The sequence below is a fragment of the Camellia sinensis genome, chromosome 3 (assembly GCF_055761805.1).
Source record: "Camellia sinensis isolate YWXY chromosome 3, ASM5576180v1, whole genome shotgun sequence".
Taxonomy (NCBI): domain Eukaryota; kingdom Viridiplantae; phylum Streptophyta; class Magnoliopsida; order Ericales; family Theaceae; genus Camellia; species Camellia sinensis.
Genome location: NC_138963.1, coordinates 95,005,844 through 95,015,887, shown reverse-complemented (window position 1 = coordinate 95,015,887; position 10,044 = coordinate 95,005,844). Strand labels below are relative to the sequence as shown.

Genomic DNA, 10,044 nt, shown 5'->3' with positions numbered 1-10,044 from the left:
TATAAATATATACGTATAGAGAGTATATAAATACAAAATACACCATTGTTTGATAAAGGATATGATATATATATATATATACATATATGCATTTTTGTGTGATATTAGGCAACAAAATTTTGGAAGGTCTGTAATTAGTGGAATAAAAAGTAATCCATGTGGGGGACCATTATGTTTTAATTGCAGACCAAGATATTATATTAGCTTAAAAGATGGATTCATAAATAGATTTTTAACATTAAAAATCTAAATTGTAGGAATTGATATGCATGAAACCATATATCCATTAAGGATATTTGGAAGATAATATATAAGCTAGATAACACCATAGATTCTAAAATGAAACTAAAATTATAGAAGTAGATAAATTTGAACCTACTAATGAAATGCCAATAGATAAAATTACACCTAAAAGAATAAATTCTAATGAAATTAAACTAGATAATAGATGGATAACAAGTTTTAATAACCATAAAAATATTACAAAAAGAAAAAAAGAAGGGGGGGGCTTACGTATAGTTTCTAATAGATAAACTTAAGCCAAGTTTCGCATATTACAAAAAAGGCAAAAAGTCAAAAAGTTACTCAAAAAGTTAAAAAGTTAACACTATTCACCAAAAGTTAATAATTACGGCTGCACAACTTCCAATCCTAATTTTCCCCTACAAATCAATTTTTACAATTTTTTATTACACATTTTCCCATAAAAAGTCAAAAAGTTAACCAAAACATCTATAATTTCTTCCTTAAATTTTTAGTCCAAAAAGACAAAAAGTGCACTTATTTAGGACACCCCAAACAATCCCTAATAGGTCCTGTGAGAATTAATGATATTTTTCATCAAATACTATTAAAAAACGTCGCTAATTGTTAATTTTCAGCGGCAGTTTGAAAATTTTATCACAAAAAATGTCACTAATTATAAGTTTTACTGACAGTTTAAAAAAATAGTAAAAAAAAAGTCACTAATTTTCAACTTTCAGCAACAGTTTAAAAAATTCATCATAAAAAAATGTCATTAATTGTAAATTTTAGCGAAAATTTATAAAAACCTTAACAAAAAAAAAAAAAAGTCACTAATTGTCAATTTTTAGTGACATGCAAAAAATTATCACAAAAATTTATATTTAACGACGACTTCACTAAGACTTATTTTTAATAGGATTTGATGGGAATTAAATCCAACTATTAGGACCTATTGGTAGTTTATCCAAGAAAAAATATAATAAAAATTGATAATACAGGAAATATTAAAATAAAAAGTCCTAGCACTTCGGAAGATAATGACGAAATAGATAATATAAGTATATCATCAGGAAGACACTCTATAGATAATTCTAGTAGACAATCCGATAGAAATTCAGTTAGTAAAATAATAATAGATAGAGGACCATGAATGTGCCAGTATATGAAGTTGAAAAAATCTAATGGTGTAATGACTCCAAAATGCATATCATGATTATATTAATTTAATTATGTGTTTAATTTTGATTGTGATATGTGCCATGTGTGATTTGAATTGTGTTCCTGTTAACAGATGTGTATAGGATATGAATTGAACCTGTCTAAATCAATAATTTATACAAGGTTAAAATTAAATATTTGGAAAGGTAATTAGAGCCTAATTCACATTAGTACAATTAAATTTAGTTTAATTTGAACTAGATTATGATGAGAATTGAATTAATCAAGGTGAACTTGATATAATTTAATTTAACCTTGTAATTAAATCAAGGCTTAGGAAAATTAGAAGTTAATTACAAGTCCTAAACCTACTCATCAATATAACTAAAGAAAAAGAGAGAGAATGAGTGCATTTTGTTGGAGAGAAATATAACTTGAGGAGGAGTTCTAGAAAACTTAAGAAGAGGAAGAAGAAGAATAAGGAATAAGAAAGCAAATCTTTAACAATTCGACCATCTAAGGTAGGAATTCTTCTTTAATTTCATGAATTTGAGATGTTACACTTATGAATCTATGGAATTTAAGTTTAATTAAGAAGAAATCAAGCTTAATTGGTAATTTTATGAAGTAGAATATATGAATGAGAAAGATAAGGAAAAAATTAAGGACAAGAAATTTTTCTCTCTAGATGAGAGACTTTCTACCAACGGGTATGGTCTCTGGGTTTATCCTTGAATTTCTCCTCTGTTTTTGAGCCTCTCTTACCTTTGCCTTTCTTAGCCTTCCTCACTTTCTGCCTACTCAATCTTTACTCATTTCTTCTTTTTCAGCCCTTCCTTGCATAGTTTCTTCAGTCTCACTTTCTTTTTTCTTTTTCTTATGGTGGATAATACACAAGTGCAGAATGATCCCTTCACCATTGAGCTGGAAGAAGGCCCAGTGGAGAGTGTTGACAACTTGAATCTATGTCTGATCGGAAAGATCTTGGTCCCAAAACTTCTCAACAAGCAAGTAGTCTCTCGTATTATTCTTGGAGCTTGGAAAACCAGGACTGAGGTGACCATCTCTTCTTGGGCTGATAACATTTATTTGTTTAGCTTTTAGAATGAAGAAGATAGAGCTTTGGTTTTGAAAACAACCCCTTGGTCTATTATGGGTAACCTTCTGGTTCTTCAACCACTCGCTGTTGATAGAGCTATATCTAAGATGTAGTTTACATATTGTCCATTTTGGGTTTAGGTCCATGGTCTTACCATAGACAAAATGACAAGACAAAATGGCCAGATAATTGGGGAATTGATAGGGAAACTCATTGGGGTTGAAGCTCCAAATGATGGCCTTTTACTCTCTTGACGTTTTCTCCGAATTCGGGTGAAGTTAAATATCACTATTCCTCTACTAAGGGGGTTTAAGTTGCAAAGACAGATTAAGGGGTCAACAGAGATGAAAACTATCTAGGTCTCCTTCAAGTATGAAAGACTCTGATTTTTGTTACGACTGTGGAAGAATTGGCCATGACAAAACTCATGTAAGTTTTTGTCCCGAGAGGCTGGTCGTCTTTCTAGTTATGGTCCAGAGTTGACAACTGAGGTGTCCAGAAACATAGATCTACCAGTGGAATTTTACCAACATTAGATTGATGAATTGGAGGAGCGTTTATGTGATTTACTTCGGTACAATTCTAACCTCCACCGGAGCATGGGGATGGCCTAAGGGTAGAACCAGAGATTGGCCATACCAGTACTACGGGTAATGGTGCACGATCGCCACTATCATCCTCTCCTCCTGCTGAAATGGTTGTGCAAGCTAAGTCGCCACTACGTCCGCCATGTGGAACAATAGGGGATACAGCTAGGGTTATGGCGCACACTCAACTACCCACAAATCCCCAGATTTTGTCACTATCTGAGGTACCTTTATCACCACCTCCATCTCTTATTGTCACTGAAATTAGGCCTAACCAAACTGGGCCAGCCTATTACGTTACTGAGACTTCAGAGGATAGCCCCAACTCCTTAAATAGCCCACATTCACTCCTGTCTAAATGTCCAAGCCCTTCTCTGGAAAGCAACCATTCCCCTAGCCCAACTTCCTCACCAAAAGCCCTATGCCTGTGTAAAGGACTTCCAACCAACCTCCTATCTAATGTTTTTTATGGACTATCTAAAGGACTTCCAAGCAACCTCCTATCTAATGTTTTTTATGGACTATCTTTAAAAAGAAAGGCCAATGAAGAGGATTTGACTAGCCCAAACCCCACAAAAAACTATCAAAATAGCCCAAGAGTCTTTTAAAGATTTGAGCCTTTCCTTAACTCAACTTCCTCCCCTAATTCTTTTCCCTTTATCAAACGTTGGAAAGCCCCAGGCTAGAAAGGGTAAAGTGGATAGACCTCCCAAGACTAAAGGGAAATCTGCTAGTGTGTTGAACCCCAAGGCTTATTCAATGTGGAAATTCGGGATGAGCTGCTTGTAAGGGTGGATTCGGCGGATTTTATATCTCAGATCCTTAGTACCTTTCCTGAGGAGTCTGAAGGAGATGGAAATAACAAGGCATTGGTGGCTAGCCTTCAACAGCTATGGGCCATGCTAATTATCAGCTGGAACTATTAGGGGATAGGGCGACCTTTGACAATCCAAATCTTTAGAGGGTTATGCATAACCCATTGTCCTGGAGTGGTCTTTTTGATGGAAACTAAGAATAAAATGGTAGTTTTGGAACGGATTAGGAGAAGGCTTAAATTTCTAAATTTTAGTTATGTGGATCCCGACGGCAATGCAGGAGGACTAGCTCTCTGGTGGTCTGATGAGGTGGATATTGATGTCAGATATAAGAATTCAAATATCCTTAGATGTGTGATATCTTATTTAAGTGCCCAGTGGCTTGCTTCATTTATTTATGCTCCTCTACGAGCTGTTAATCGTGATGGTTTCGGGATCAAATCTGTCAGGTTGCGAGGAAAAACCAATTGCCTTGGTTGTGTATAGGAGAATTCAATGAGATTGGATCAGTAATGAAGAAAGAAGGTGGGTCTGTGCCAAATCTGCGCGAAATCAAAAAAAATCAATATGTTATGAATGAGTGCACTCTCGTGGATCTAGAATTCAAAGGCAATGTTTTCACATGGTTGAACAATCATCTGGGGTCGAGTATTGTACGTGAGCGAATTGATCGAGCCGTCTCTAATGTGGCTTGAAGGGAGTTATTCCCATTTGCACAAGTGTTCCATGATATTATATTCGGCTCTGACCATTGCCCACTTTTGCTCAATACTTGTATTCCACCAAATAGAGTTCCTTGTCTTTTCAAGGTTGAATCAATGTGAACTAGCTCTCCGAATTGCAAAGCTGTTATTCAAGAACATGGGCAGATGTCTCATTCGGGATCACTAATGTTTCGATTTTGTCAAAAACTCAAGACTTGCTGAGTGGGACTCAAAGCCTGGAGTATTAGTGAATTTGGCAACAATAAGCTTAAAATCCTTTCTTTGAAAAAGCAATTGACTAGGCTACAACCTTCCCATCCTCCACATCCTTCTAAGGAAAACACACATGCCTAGCATTCTCTTTAAGCTGAGCTTTCTAACACTATGCTTCAGGAAGAGATGTTCTTACATCAGCGATCCAAAGTAAGATGTTTACAATATGGCGATCATAGTTCTTCTTTTTTTCAAGTATCAATTATTCAAAGAAGACAGAGAAATTAGTTAATTACTCTTTAGAATGATGATTGACACTAGTTGAATATTGATGAGGGGATAAACTCTCACCTGTTAGATTATTTCTCTAATCTATTTAAAAGTGAGTCTCCAAGGGATATGGATATTGCTTTGCAAGGGGTTCGACAGTCGGTTACAGCTGCAATGAACTTAAACCTCACTAGACCTGTGTCAGACTCCAAAATAAAAAAAATCAACCTTTCAATTGGGTCCTCTGAAAGCTTTGTGTCCGATTGGTTTTTCTGGGATTTTTTACCACCAGTACTGGGATATAATCGGGGAGGAAGTGAGCAAAGCAGTCTGAAGTTTCTTTGAGAATGGACATCTTCTTCGAGAATGGAATCAAACTAACTTAGTGCTTATACCCAAAGTTCCAAACTCGGTAGAGCTCTCCCCATATCTTTTTGTGCTGGTGGCTGATGCCCTCTCTGTTTCTTTGACCAAAAGTCTCCAGGAGCATCGTATCATGGCGCTTAAAATCAAACAAATCACCCCTACATTAACCCATCTATTCTTTGTGGGTGATGCACTATTATTTGCCAAGGTTGATGTGTCGAAATGTCAAGCTTTGAAACATATTCTGGATTCGTATTGCATAGCCTCGGGTCAGCTCATTAACTTTGACAAATCTGGGATTGTTTTCTCATCCAACACTCTTGATCAAGCACGTCTGGATATTTGTGGTCTCTTGGGCATTCCTCCTAACCGAAAGACTTCTAAATACCTGGGTTTGCCTTCATGTTGGGGTAAGTCAAAGTCTGAGGCATATAGTTTTCTCATTGATAAAGCTGTTCAGAAAATACATGGATGGAAGCAAAGCTTATTGTCACAAGTCGGTAAGGAAATTCTTGTGAAGGTAGTGGCCCAAGCAATTCCAACATATGCCATATTGTGTTTTTCTCTCCTAAAAAAAAATAAAATAAAATAAAATAGCAATCGCCGTAACTCCTACACAAGCAATTTTGGTGGGGTAGAGACTCAGAGGATAAAGGGATCCATTGGGCAAGTTGGAAGTGTCTTTCTTTAGCCAAATCCCAAGGAGGAATGGGATTCTGGGATTTTAAAGCTTTCAATCTTGCTCTTCTAGCAAATCGGGCTTGGAGATTGTTAAAATATCCCAATTCTTTCTGTGCTCAATTTCCAAGAATCTATTGCCCTTCTTCGGATGCTCTATCAGTAAGACGGGAGAGGTGGGCGTCATGGGCTTGGTTGAGCATTATACAAGGGAGAGACCTTCTTCGTAAAGGCCTTCAGTGGCAAGCTGGAAATGGACAGTCTATCAAGTTTTTGAAGGATCAATGGATTCCTTTTTCTATAAATTTTACTCCTCAAAGTTTGAAACCTATTGGGTGCCAAGTGCAATGGGTTGGGGATGTTATCAATCAGAACCATACTATTTGGGATAGAGAAAAACTGATGGGGATTGTTAGCCAAGAAGATGTTAGGAATATCTCTGCCATTCCTATCTCCTTGGAGGGCCAAGATGATACTTTGATATGGCACTACACTGGCAAAGGCATTACTACTCATTAGCTTCCTCCTCTGCCCAACCTCCTAAGAATTTCTGGAAATTCATTTGGTCATTAAAGGTCCCCCCGAAAATTCTGGTGGCAGGTTTGTAGCAACAGACTAGCGACCAAAGAAAATGTATTTCGTAAGAAATGTTCTCTATAGCATTTCTGGTTTAGACTCGACCCATTCGAGTTTTGGATGTAGGTTTCATTGTCTTTTATAGTTGTTCATGTCTTGTTTCCCCTTACTTCCCTTTGAGTTTGGCTATTAGGATGTGTTGGTGGCACTTGAAATAAGTTGGTAGCTTGTTTTTCAAACTGTTGCTATCCAGAATTCTGCTTCTTTGCTCGAGTGGCACTTCTTGCACTCAAGCGGTCTTTGTGAACTTCCAGTACTTTTGTAGGTCTGCAGAGACACTAGGAATTGACATTTTCCGCTCGAGCAGTCTTTCTTGCGCTCGAGCAATGTTGGCTTGAGCAATCTTTGTTAAGCTCGAGCGATGGTCTTCTATCTGCAAAACTTCTAGGAGTTTGTATTCTTTGCTCAATTAGAAATTCCTGAGCTTGAGCTATCCCATGTTTTTGTGTCTGGACACTCGAGCGACACTTATTTCGCTCAAGCGATCTGTGCATATATCAGTTCGCAAGGTCACTTTTCTAGGCCACTTTTTCATCTCTCTGTCTCTCTCTCTAAACTTTCTAAAACCCTAGATCTACACCCTCTCTCTCTCTTTCTCTAAAACTCTACTTCTCTCTACAAATACACCTAGATCCGTCAAGTTCTTCACCTGTGTCCATTTGGTAAAAAGGTATAGCACACTATGGGCTTCCTTTTGATCCGAACAAAGTTGGGTTTTGGGCGTTATTGAAGTTCCATCACTCTTTATCTCGTCTTCTAAACTTGAGGTGGGATTATTCTCACCTTCTTTGAGTTTTAACTTAGTTATTTGCAATTTCTAAACAATATGGTGACATTAGGAATTTTTAAAACAAATCTAGGGTTTTGGGTTAAAGATCAAAAGAGGGGCTTTTACAGTAGATTCTTGGTAATGTTGTGGTCTGGAAATAAAGTTGAGTTGTGATAAAATAGTTTATTTTGATACTTGGGATTGCTATTGGAAGAAAAAGGGGTTTTGCCCTAATAATGTCAAATGTTGATTTTAAATAAATTATGAAATTAGTATCGGGAATATGAAATTGGATTGGTTTTGATGAAGATGGTGGAGTTGGATATGTATTACCACTCACATCTTGAAAATTTGGAAAGTTTATCTTTATTGAAAATTGTTTATCTGTTTAGAAATATGTGTTTTGGGCTATCGGTGGAGAATAAATATGATTGTTGTAGAAATTGCATAAAAAGTAAGGAAATTGAAAGTATTTTCTCATCCATTTGCCTCGGGCATTATTTCATATTTATACATTGGAAATGTTTATCGTTTTGAGAAAAAGGGGAAATTTGGGAAACATGTATTGCCTCGTTGAAATAAGTTGACCTGAGTGTCCATGGTGAAAGTCCTAAAAACCGCACGTATACATGGATGCCAATCCTGCAGACAAAATATCCGTAAAATGGCAATAGTAGTACTTGTATAGCCTACGCATACATGAGTGCCAATCCCGCGGACGAAATATCTGTAAAATGACAATAGTAGTACTTGTATAGCCTACGTTTATATGGGTGCAGGTTCACGGTTTCCCGTGGAAGAAATTTTCGTGAAAGGTTGTATTTGTTTGAGATTCCCAGAGTGTTATTCACTGCCCTATTTTCTATTGTAAAGGAAATGAATCATGATATTAACTTGGCATTACATAGTTTTGGAAAGAGATATAAAATGTTTTGGCACACGCATTGCATATGCATTCACCTTGTAGTTTTATTAAGATTCATATATTGTGTTGAATCATTTCTATTGGGCTTTAGCTCACCCTATGTGGGAAAAACATTTCAGGTGCAGATGATATGCCTTCGCCAAGACAATAGCTTGGGAGGACTTGGGGCAAGGGCTTCATTTTGTTGATTTTGTATATATTTTGTACAGGCCAAGGGCCTTCAACTGTATTGGACTTAATTCACTTTTCTTATAACCAAGCACTGTCTTGGAAAGTTGTAAGCCTTTAGGGCATTTATTATCTATTTTACTTTTATACCTTATCTCTGGTTATAACACATGCTATAGAATCAGGGTTAGACTTGTGAATGTATATCTGTACATGTTACCCTTTTGTACAAATAATTGGGATTAATGGAAGATAACTATTTCATTGCATATTATTACGTAATTCATATTGTGGATGGTTTATTGTAATTATTTTGGGGCATTTCATGCTCCCTCTCAATATTTCCTTGTCTGTCAAGAATGTACTAAGTCCATTGAGCACCTTCTTTTCCAGTGCAGTTGGGTGAGAGTTATTTGGTTTGGGTGCAATCTAGGACTTCGAAATGGGAATGACCCAATTGTTTCAGCTCTCCAGTGGACCTTATCTTTAATGCAAACTTGCTCAAATGATCGTGATAGAGTGGAGGTGGTGAGTAAGGTTGCCTTGGTTAGTTGGTGTATTGGAAGGCCAGAAATGAGTGGGTGTTCAATCATTGTTGTGTGGACCCACAGTAGGTAGTTCGACAGGCCAATGCTTATTGATGGGAAATTCAGCATGTACTGAATCAATCTACAGCGATTTCACAGCAAAATTCTCCACCAAATACAGTTGGGTTTGACCTTTACTTGGCTCTATGAAGATAAATTGTGATACCAACTTCTCTATTCATGAGGGCAGAGCGGCAGTGGCTGTTATTTTAAGGGACGACCAAGGAAAGCTTGTTAATGGAGTAGTCTCCACTGTCTGCTCTTTTTCGGTTAGACAAGGAGAAACACATGATATTCGCTTGGCTTATCCGTTTCTCCAATCTCTGGGTCTTTCGAATATTCAGGTGGAAAGTAATAACAAAGAGGTGATTGCATTGTGTATTTCTGAGTTGGTTCCTCCGTGGGATTGTTCTGCTATCATCCATGATATTCAGGTCTTGAAGTTAACCTTACATGCCTCATTTGCTTGAATACCTAGGGAGGCCAATGGAGTAGCTCACAAGCTAGCAAGAGCTCACCTTCATGGTGTTCTTCCTTTTGACTGGGTTGCAAATCCCCCAGTTGCTCTTTCGGAATTGCTTTCTGTTGATGTTCCCCTATAGCCTTCGGGGATTTCTAAGCTCAAAAAAAAAAAAAAAAAAAAAAAAGAGGAAGAAATTGTAAGAATTGAGCTCATTTCATGACATGCATGGTTAGATTTGAAGAATTTAGCTCAAGATTTTGACATGCATGACTTTATTTCATGGAATTCTTGTTCACACATTTGATTTCTTGCATGATTCTCCAAATTTGAGGACAAAACTCCATGAATTTTGAAATTAGA

At 36.8% G+C, this 10,044-nt stretch overlaps 1 long non-coding RNA gene across 1 annotated transcript; it reads right to left on the bottom strand.

Moving 5' to 3' along the window:
* Positions 1-2,011: 2,011 nt before the first annotated feature.
* On the bottom strand, positions 2,012-4,802 carry LOC145822678 (uncharacterized). Its single transcript, XR_014364325.1, has 2 exons — positions 3,588-4,802; positions 2,012-3,539 (listed from the first exon to the last, which is right to left on the bottom strand). It is a non-coding gene; the product is annotated as an uncharacterized LOC145822678 (long non-coding RNA).
* Between the last annotated feature and the right edge of the window lie 5,242 nt (positions 4,803-10,044).